The sequence below is a fragment of the Cyanistes caeruleus genome, chromosome 5, assembly GCF_971803275.1.
Source record: "Cyanistes caeruleus chromosome 5, bCyaCae1.hap1.1, whole genome shotgun sequence".
In the NCBI taxonomy this organism is placed as follows: Eukaryota; Metazoa; Chordata; class Aves; order Passeriformes; family Paridae; genus Cyanistes; species Cyanistes caeruleus.
In genome coordinates, this window is record NC_141705.1 from 2,666,107 (window position 1) to 2,677,472 (window position 11,366).

The 11,366-nt window shown below is 48.8% G+C and overlaps 1 pseudogene; it reads right to left on the reverse strand.

Annotated features, from left to right (window-relative positions):
• Positions 1-2,047: 2,047 nt before the first annotated feature.
• Positions 2,048-10,953, reverse strand: LOC147652857 (uncharacterized; annotated as a pseudogene).
• Between the last annotated feature and the right edge of the window lie 413 nt (positions 10,954-11,366).

Sequence of the window (11,366 nt, forward strand, 5' to 3'; positions counted from 1 at the left end):
GTTCTCAGCACCTCCAGGTAATTATATTCTGACATAAGTTGTTTGGACCACAATTCAAGGTAACTCTAATCTGGACCTCATTATCATGGATAAAGAGGAATTAATCACGGAGCTGGAAGCGGGATTGTTCCCTGGAGACGTGTGGTCGTGACCTGCCTGCTGAAATTTGGGCAAATACGGGACAGTTTTAGCCAAAATCGTGTGTGTGAGCACAGATACAGGGAGAGGCTCAACTCAAGAGGGCTGGGCAGCATAGCCCAATGTTAATGGGAAAGGAAGGGTTGGGAAGGAAAAGGACATGGAGAGGGACAGGGAAGTGGGAATGGGGAATCATGGAACTGGTTTGGAATACACCTCAAAGATCACTCAGTGCCACCCCTGCCATGGGCAGGGACACCTCCCACTGCCGCAGGGTGCTCCAAGCCCCATCCAACCTGGCCCTGGGCACTTCCAGGGATCCAGGGGCAGCCACAGCTTCTCTGGGCAGCCTGTGCCAGTCATTTTTCTTCTCCCAGACAAAATTCTTCCACAAAACACAAGAGAAATTACAGTTCTTGGGAGCTGCTGGGTCTGCAGGTTCCATTTCCCTTCCAGAGCTGCCTCTGGACAATGAACAGCTGGGAACAGGGGAGGAGCAACATTCCATTTCTCCTCAGAAAGGAAGGCTCAGCTGATGGGGGGAGCTTGGAGGACAACAGCACTTCCAGCAGTTTTCCAGGCTCTGACTTTCAGGGCTGGGCTCTGGATTGTCTGCTCAGCCTTGGGGAGAGCAGAGTTTTTTTTGTCTGGGGTTATTCCCAGCCCTGGTGCAGCTGTCCAGGCCAGGGCTGGAGTCCCCATCCCTGCAGGGATTTAGAAGCCATGTGGATGTGGCACTTGGGGACAGGGGTCAGGGGTGGCCTTGGCAGTGCTGGGGGAATGGTGGGACTCAATGATCTGAGTGGAATGATGGAATAAATTCTTCAAGTCTGATTCTGAAAGATGCACAGGGGGGTCTGAAGTCCCACTGTGCTTCTCTTTCCCTTATCCCGAGTGGATGGCCCGATATGGAATATTGAGAGCATGGCTGAGAAGAGAAAGATCTGGGGATTTTTCCTTCTTCATTTGTTCTCCAGCACCACAGGCAGGAGATCAGCTGATCTTGACTGGTACAGGCTCTTCCCCTGGTTGAAACTGGTCCTTGTAATTTGTTCTTCAGGGGAATCTTCCAACACACCAGCGTGGCCCCAGCAGGTTTCATGTCTAATGTGGATCCTGGTATTTATTATTTTACCTGCAGTAATTATTTCCTGGCCCAGAAAAGGTTCAAACCTACTTGAACTTTTGCTACAACTCAAATTTAAATTGCCAGACCTGAAGAAAGCAAACCATATTCCCCCACTACCTTTGGTGCAGCACCCAAAAATAGCCCAAATTTTTTTTTTCCTTCATTATTGCAACCAGAATCCCCCTTTGAAGCATCAGTCATCAATCCAGGGCAGGTATGGAGCAATATTTCTTCTGTGCATCTTTTAACCCAGCTAAGTAGGAACACGGGGTTGTATTTCAGGAATCTGGGGGGTGTCAGAGTTTAAGGGCAGGGCTGCCTGTGATTTCTGTCCTGTGATGAGATGTTTTGCTTCCTTGCCTGTTCCCTCTCTTTGTTTCAATCCTTTTTGTATCAATCCTCAAGATTTACACACCAAACTTGATAACGAAGGCCTGGAAGATATTTTAAAGATACAGATGATAAAATATTGCATCTCTACTTTCTTTCCTCTTTCCTCTGCCCAAGCAAGGAGGTTTTACTATATATTTAAATTTTAAATATCTTGCTGCCATCTGAAGCTGCTGGCTCCACTTTGGGCCTTCTTGGCTATTTTTTAAAAAAAAATTAGTTTTTTGTTGTTGTTATCCTCTCGAGAGAACGAAGCCACCCGGGTTTCCAAGTTCCTTGAATAAATGTCAAATAAAACATTCCAAGCAATTATTCAAGCTGGTAATAAGCAGTGAGACATCCTTCCTGTAGAGAAGCTGAACAATGGTTTCCTCTGACAGAAGCACAATATTAGGAGCCTTCCATATGTCGGTGCTGATTTAAACGGCGGCAGCATCTCCGAGAGGGATCGGAGGCCCCCGTGAGTATCTGGATATCCTGTGGGAAGAAAAGCTCTGTGGGTAACACCCTGACTGCCCCCGACAAAATTCTGGGACTTTTGTCCCTGTCTCCTCAACATCCTCCAGTTTGGAGAGCGTTTGCTTCCTTCCCTGGGATTTTTAATCCTTCCCGGCACATCCAGGCTTGTCCTGAACGCCTCAGGGATGCAGGTGAGCCCTCCCTCAGCCCCAGCTCCAGGGCGGCCTCCAGGGAGGAGCAGTGCTGGCTCCCAGTCTGACCAGTTTGATGTGCGGCCCACAGCCCTGGTGAACACATCCCCTTCCCATTTTCTGCTCCAGCAACACCCCCTCTCCTCCATGGGCCGTATTCCCTGGGGAAGGGATCCCACCTGGGATGGGGGAAGCAGCAGAACAGTCACAGAGATGGACAAACTCCTCATTTTCCTTGCTTCTCCCAGTTTTTAGATGCCCAACGCTCACTCTGACTTTACTCCTCGGGTGGTGACCAGGATGGGCCTCTCCAGGTGAACCTGGCCCTGATGGCGCTGTCCTTGCCCGAGCTGGTGGCCACCTCGATGTTGTGGCCATGTGGAAGGTGACGGTGGGGACAGAGTGGCCGGGGTTGGAAAGGCCATGGCTCCTGGAGCTGATCCCACTCCTGCAGTCCAGGCTCTGCCTCCAGGGGAAGAACCCGTTCTGCCTGAGGGGTCCCAAACAACGAGTGAGGAAATTGGCTGAGATCCTGGATGTGGTGCCTCCTAAATCCTGCACAAACACAGAGAGCCGGGAGTAACCCTGGAGAGGGCAGAGCTCCTCGGGCAGTTCTTGCTCAGAGTGGCATCTAAATCTTTATTAACTAGTCCAGACATGGCCAGAAAAATGTTGGAATGTCTGGAGAGTCAAGAGCAGGGTTCCCCTTTGGGCTCTTTCTCCTTGACGCCAAAATCTCTCCCTTTTGGTGAAAACCCCGGAAAATAAAAGGGGTTTTGGGCAATTTTTCTCTGGGAAATTTTCCTTTGGGCAGTTTTCTGGGCCTGTTGTGTGGCTCCAGGCAGTGGATTGGGTAGAAGCACACCCAGCTGCTGTCCTGGCAATCAGTGTGGTCAAACAGGCCCTTGGCTGGGGGAGTCACCTCGATGGTCACTTGTTCTTGGACACCATCATCAACCCATGAATATCCCCATCATTTGTGGTGTCCTGGAGTTTGGAGAGCTGGAGGTGAACCCTGTTCCTTGCCTATAAGAGATCCCAAATCACTGCCATGTTTTAGGAATTAATTTAATTTGCCCGTTATTATCATTAGTAGTGTTATTAAAATAATACTTTTCCTAAATTTTGGCCTCTCCAAATCACAGAAATCCACAAGTTTCTGGCTCAGGGTATGTGCTGCCCAGGGAGGAGGGGACAGCAGGTCCAAAGGAGAGGTGCTGGTGGTACAGCAGTGCTGGGGGCTCTTTCCCAAAGACTTTTGCTCCTTGGGTGGACACAATCAACCTCCTGCTCAGGATCACCACTCACCACCCAATGGTCACCAGCAGCAGCTCCATCTGCGCCTGCAGGCTTAAAAACCAACCTGGACTCACCTTCCCAACAGAAATGAAGCTCCTCTGGGGAGGCCACGGTGGAGGACAAGCGTTGTGGTGGCTTTGGTTTCATCCCAGCTCACCATGTGCCGTGTTCTGCTCCTCACAAACCCACTCTGCAGTACAAGGGACCAGGTTTTGGTGAAGAGAGCCTCCCCCAGCGATTTCCCTCTGCTCCTGGGCAGAAGGGAAGGCTGGCTGATTTTGCAACGGGGACAGAAAAAGGTTTCACAAGCCCTGAAGAAGTTGAGGTTGTCTGACCTCAGCACCTCACGAGCTCCATACCCCACACTAAGCCTGGCTAGAAAACCCTTGTTAAATGATATTTTCCACCTTTTTTTTCCCTCCAGGTATAACCAAAACCACGGGGAAAGCAGCCACAGAGAGCAAGACTTGGAGGCTTCGCAGAGCCTGGCACACAGATGAGCTGCGTGCCTCACCCCAGCGCCCTCGAGGGCCGTGCAGATGAAGCCTGTCCTGCCTTCCCCAGGCTCCCCAATTGCCCAGGGATGGATTGTGTCACGTCCAGCGTGTGGCTGCTCTGCATCCTTCCATCCTCACCACGATTTTGCTGGAGAGAGGGGAGGAGGGAACCCTCGGCACCCGCGCTCTGCACAATGTCCATTTGTTCTGGGTGCTAACACAAAATGAAAAAAGACTTCAGATTCATGCTGAACAAAATTGTCCCCTTGCTAATTATTAGATTATGAAATGTGTTTCATAATGTAATGAATAATGGGGGAGATGCTGGCTTCTCTTTTTTTTTTATTTTTATTTTTTTCCCCCTGCTTGAATGTGGATTTTTTCATTGTTTGCCCCGGAGTTTTTGTTGGTAGGTTGAAACAGAGATGCGAAAAGAATGGGAAAGGCTGGGTTTTATTTGTGTCTTGCCTGTTAAAGCTGTGACTTGGCTCACACAGTAAGTGCAAACAATTCTCTCCTGGCAAGCGTTCAGTGGAGACATTACTGATGACAGACTTTATTAAGTGCAGGTTTGCTTGTTATTAAATTCGCTCTGTGCTTGTTTCCGAAGCTGCTGGCCTGGCCGGCTGCATCCTATTAGGATCTTTAGGAAGAAAGAAAGGAACAGAACATTGTATGCAGCACAGCCAGCGATGAGGTGATAGGGAAGCCAGCACTGGGGAAGGAGACCCAAGGAGATAATTAATTGCTACGTTTAAAACAAACATTTGTTTGGTTTATTGAGTTAATTCAAGCCATCCCTTGGAGATTCCTGGTTTCCAGGTGAAGCTGGGCGTGCGTTCCCATGTCAGCACGCTCAGGGCTGTGGGAGGTCAATGTATGTTGCATTAATTGTTTGGTGGGGGGGAAAAAAGCCACCATTAAAGTAGAAGCATGTTTCTAATTTCTCAGAGCCTTGTTTAAACCCTTCCCTTTTCCCATCCCAGCTATTGTAGGGACAGCACGCCACCAATGACAGCCTTTCTATACAAAATAAATATCTTATGAAGTCTTAATTTCATGACTGAATGCCTTCATTGCACAGTTCCCAACTCTAACAGTTCAGGCCATTTTAAAAATTAAAAAGTTTGAGTGTCCAGCAGGTGGGTGCCAGGTATTTCCTGAAAATCAGGTTCCTTTTCAAGGTGTCCCAGCTCCAGATCCCATCAGAGGATGATTTGTGGGAGGAATCTTGGCTGATAGTTTGGAAGCACTTGAAGCAAATGGGAGCTGTTTAAATTTAATAGACCAGGAACTGATCCACAGTAGTCAAAAAGGAAAAAATAGGCTGATGTTGCACCAAAGATCTCAAGTGTTTTTTGACTGAGATTTTTCAAGTGTACCCTGTGAGGTAATACCCTGCTCCCATCAGCCTAGATCAATTTAACCATAATTTTGGATCAACAACTGGTTTGGTGTAGCCATCTCAGTGTTTTTTTCCCACTCTGGGTTTACAATTTGTTCTTTAAAGCACAATTCTGATATGGGGCTGGCTCTTGAGGCTGCTTGTAGTGGTGAAACAGCTCAGGTTAGGTCCAGGAATTATGGTTCTTTCCCCTGACAAGATGAGAAAATCATGAAGAAAAATAGAAAAAAATTGGATTTATTTTTTTTTCTCCGGCTCTAAGGGAACAATTTCCTTTCACCTCAGTTTTGGGGGGAAAAAGGAAACTGGGATTGCCACCCAGTGAATTTTGTAGCTGAGGGACAAGAACTCCTCTGGCCAAAGGGGTTCCAAGGAATGAGGAGGCTGGGATGTGCAAGGCAGGTTTGCTCCCCTGGCATCTCCCAAAGCCCTGAGCTGCCTCTGGGCTCCATCTCTGTATCTTCTGACTATCAAAAACCACGGGAGGGAGGGGACAGAATAACAAAATACTTCTCTTCCCTCGTCCTTCCCTTGGGGCTTTGGAGCCACCACTAATGACAGTGGGTGAGAGTCTGTGTTTTGCAATTTATCACTTTGGCACCCGGATGAAGGGACTGGCTGCACTCCTGATCTCCTCTTTTCCCTCTGAGGTCACAGACATTGCGTTGTTTGTTTGGTTTTTTTTTGCCTGGGATCTCCCTAGAGACCTGGGCCTGGAAGACCTTGGGTGAGAGGTGAAGTCCCCTCCCCTGAGGTTCTGCACTGGACAAGGACCATGAGAGCTTTACAGCAAAAGGCAGAATTGACTTCTCAGCTATTCCAAATTTAATTTGATTTGCACAGGCCACTCTCTGCTCAAAAAGCTCTGTCACAGCCCATCTTGGCATCCTGGAAATACTGGAGCAGTTTGATTTCTGGGTAAGTAATAACCTTCCTCAGTCAAAAGCTTTCCAGGGTGCTTTGTCTGCTGCCCATTTATTTTCTACAAGGCAGATGACTCCCCTCAACCTGAGATTGCTTTATCTCCCACTTTGCTCTCCCACTGAAATAAATTGCAGGGAAAATCCATATACTCTTAGGAGAATCCAGGGGAATGGATGTACAAAGGGTGCCTGGGTAAAATGAATATTGTGCTGATTCCATCTGAAAAATCATTATAAAGCTGCAGTCACAGAAAACCAACTCCACCCCTCCTCCTTTCATTTTAAAAAGCTGGAGCATGAATGTTTCAGGCCATGTTTTATCTGGGAGTCTCCCTTCCCAGCTTGGGAACACAATGAGGATTGTGTCCCAGGTATGTCGGAGCTATTTTGCTACTGTTGGTGAATTTAGATGGGAAAAGTCAGGCACAAAAGGGCTTAAGTGAGTTGGTTCAATTAACTATAATTTATGAACCCTAATTCCCAGTTTACTAATCAGAGCATCACACAATGGCCCTGATTTCAGAAATTGCTTAAATATGTGCCTCTGCTCTGCTCGATGTTAAACATGTGCATGAAGATAGGCAGATGGGCCATTTTGGAAGGAGAAATGTTTTCCAAATGAGATTTATATCACCAAAACTTAGCCCTTGTGTTTCATTTACCTGCTTGGAGGAGGGAAGAGTTTGGAGAAAGGAGGGGGAGCTAAAGTCTGAAGGACTCTGATGTTTTAAAAACTCTCTACTCAGAGTCTCCTGTGACAAGAGGGGCTGGAGGAGCTGCCAGTGGGATGCTGGGTCTCGGTGAAGTACTCAGGGCCAGAAAGGAAGAAAAAAAATCATCATTCCAAGGTGGGGGAGAAGTTATGGAAGGAGCAGAAAACCCCTCAGCATCCTGAGTGGTCTGGATGGATGATGGATGGATGATGGATGATGGATGGATGATGGATGATGGATGATGGATGGATGATGGATGGATGATGGATGGATGGATGATGGATGGATGGATGATGGATGGATGATGGATGATGGATGGATGGATGGATGGATGGATGGATGGATGATGGATGGATGATGGTTGGATGATGGATGATGGATGATGGATGGATGATGGATGGATGATGGATGATGGATGATGGATGGATGGATGGATGGATGATGGATGGATGATGGATGGATGGATGGATGGATGATGGATGGATGATGGATGGATGGATGATGGATGGATGGATGGATGGATGGATGATGGATGATGGATGGATGGTGGATGGATGGATGGATGGATGATGGATGGATGGATGGATGATGGATGGATGATGGATGATGGATGATGGATGGATGATGGATGGATGATGGATGGATGGATGGATGGATGGATAGATGGATGATGGATGGATGGATGGATGATGGATGGATGATGGATGGATGATGGATGGATGATGGATGGATGATGGATGATGGATGATGGATGGATGGATGGATGGATGGATGGATGGATGGATGGATGATGGATGGATGGATGATGGATGATGGATGATGGATTGATGGATGGATGATGGATGATGGATGGATGATGGATGGATGATGGATGGATGGATGGATGATGGATGGATGGACAAATGGATGGATGGATGGATGCAGGGATGGACAGATGATGGATGGATGATGGATGGATGACTGGATGGACAGATGGACAGATGGATGGAAAGGGAAGGGAGCTTCCTCCACACCACCAGAACTTCACGAGCTTCAACAAAGGGGGACTAAGCTCACATTTGGCTTTTCATTGTCTCCTGCCCTTATTTTTCTCTGTTTGTCTTATAGAGGTACCCAGAGACTGCAGCTCCCAGCCCTCTCCAGCAGCCTTTTGGGATGACCTGCAGAGGAGATAATTCTATAGAGCGATTCCTTACTCAGGCCTGTTACTTGAGGCCATATTCCAATATTCCCTCTGGTCCCAGTTTAAAACTCTTCCAAGAATTTATGTGTAATTTAATAATCAAAAGGCCTCTTGGTTCCACTTTGTGCCTACCCTGACTTTTCAAACCTTCTGGCTCTCCACAACTCCCTGACAGGAGAGAGCCAGTGGGGTCAGGATCTGCTCCCAGGGAGCAAGGACAGGATGAGAGCAAATGCCTCAAGCTGTGCCAGGGGAAGTTCAGGCTGGATATCAGGAAGAATTTCCTCATGGGGAGGAACCCATGGGCTGCCCAGGGAGGTTTGGAGTCCCAATCCCTGGAGGTGTCCAAGGAACACTTGGATTCAGTTCTCTGGGCTAGTGACAAGGTGGGGATTGGTCACAGGTTGGACTTGGTGATCTTGGAGGGCTTTTCCAGCCCCAGCGATTCTGGGATTCATCCTGTGCAGTCCTGTTGACCTGAAGTTTTGAGGACACTGCTGGATTCACAAAAAGCTGTTATCTCTGCCTCTTGCTCTAGGTGATGTTTCATTCTCCTTCTCTTTTCCCCATGCTCAGCTAAAAACAACCCACACTCACTGGTGTTTTAAACTGTTTTCAGCAAGATAATTACCTATTAGAAATTCCACAATTATTTCATTATGTATTATTACAGGAAAAAAAAATAATTAAAAACGCAATCCCATAATGCAGCTAATGGAAATTATTAAGTTCTACAAATAACTTCCATGAGAGTCATTATTTGCTGAATATGGGCTGAGGAATCCCAGGCAATTACATAGGGAGCCACATCAGAGCAGAGTTGCTGTGAAAATGAGGATTTGTCACTTTGTAAGTGACACTCACCACAGATTAAAAACAAGCTGCAAAGGGAAGGTCATCATCGGGAAAGTTCCTGCCCCAGGAATGGTGACGTTTCCATGGAGATGATCCATGTTTCCGTGAGATGCCTGAGTCTCCACCATAGCTGAGGATGAGCAGAGTAGCTCCATGGATCTTCTGCAGGGAGTTCTTGGGGGTGTCCCTGAAAACAGGGGCTCCAGGTGAGTCCAGACTTTTAGGAGTGCGTTGGAAGGGTTGGGATGGCCATTCTGGGATATGTCCAAAGTCAGGATGAGCCTTGTCCATGTCCTGCAGGGGCCTCACCTGGGCATGACCAACCTGCCCCCAGCCAGAGTCCAGGAGTCCCCGCTGTCCTTCCCTCTCCGCGGTGTTCCAGACGTGGCTGCTCTCCTGCTGCTGGCACCACCTGCCCCCGCGGGATCCTGGGCTCCAGCCAAACCCTGGGATCACCACACAGCTCCATCAGAGTCAGCAGGGGACATAAACACAGAGCAAACCCTGCTCTGTTCTTGCTTTCTTGGAGAGCAACCCAACCTTCATGGTGAGTACAGCTCCTTCTTCTTACAGCCACGACCCCGCTCGTGCTGTGGGACAAGTTCAGCTCTGATCCAGCTCCCTTCTGTCCCCACAGTGACTCCCACCCCTCATCCCTCATATTCCTGGTTGTGGTTCATCTGTCAAAGATGAACACCAGATGTGCTCCTCCATCCAAGAGGAGGAGGAGGAGGAGGAGGAGGAGGAGGAGGAGGAGGAGGAGGAGGAGGAGGAGGAGGAGGAGGAGGAGGAGGAGGAGGAGGAGGAGGAGGAGGAGGAGGAGGAGGAGGAGGAGGAGGAGGAGGAGGCAGCTGCTTTGCCCAAGGAAATGGTGGGTCCATGAAATCACAGAATGGTTTGGGTTGGAAGGGACCTTAAAGATCATCCTGTTCCACCCCTTGACACAGGCAGGGACACCTTCCACTGTCCCAGGCTGCTCCAAACCCCATCCAACCTGGCCTTGGAGACTTCCAGGGATCCAGGGGCAGCCACAGCTTCTCTGGACACCCTGTGCCAGGCCCTCCTCACCCTCACAGGGAGGAATTTCTTCCTAATATCTAACTCTAAACCTTCCCTCTGCCAGTTGAAGTGATTCTGGCTGTGACAAATCCCAGGTCAGATGTGTGTCCCCTTCCTCAGACCTTCAAGGGCCTGGAGGAGAAAGCCCAAGGTGAGTTTTAGCTGCACTTCTGCTGGCAAAAATGAACATAACCAGAACACAGAGGTTTGCAGGACCTGCTCTGGCACCTGGATTTTCTGAGAGAGAGACCCAAGATTCCGTCCATATCATATTCTAGGAAAGGGAAAACACCACACAATTTCAGGCCACCATAAAGCCCTATTATTCCCAAAATGATCCCATTCCATCTGCCCAACCCTATTTCTGTGCCTACCCACCCTGGAAGCTGTGAGAGCTCTTCCATCCATCATAACTCAGGGAGCAGAGAGCTGCCAAGGCCCTGGGGCTGCTCAGTTCCCATGTAAACAATCCCTGCCCCATTCAGGGGAGCACAGGACACTCGCATTGTCTGCCACACATGGATGTCATAGGGTGAAGGACACAAAGCCACGCATTGTGCTGGCATTCCCGTGTCCCCAGATGACTGCTGCCAGCCCTGCTGCATTCCCATTATCAGGGAAACAGCCCCCAGGGCACTGAGGGGGCAGCAGGGGGGATTTACTGGTGTCTCTGGTGGTCTGGGCTCACCTGAGGGCTGGAATCATTCTCCATGGTGGGCATCAATCCCTGCTCCAGGCATTTTCCTGAATTCTTGAGGGGGACATTTCAATTCACATCTGCAGCAGGAATACTGTGGAGTCTGTTCCACTCTCCCTGCTTGGATTTGATCCTGGAAGTCTGTTCCAGCCTTAATGATTCCATGCAGGACACAAAGAGCCTGAATCCAGGAGGTGGGTTATGATAAAAGGGACTTTTCTTGTCTACAAAACCGTGGAGCCAGACTTAGAACCATGCTGCCCACACCATCTCCAGTTCTCTCTGGGATTTGGGATCAGTGGGATGATGGTGGCCTGGATGGACAACCTGGAATCCCCAGACTTCACCTGAAGTGGGGAGGATGGGTGAGTCAAAAGGAACTGGGTGGGTGGGTGACTGTTCCATGTGTTGGATTTGCTGGAAAAACA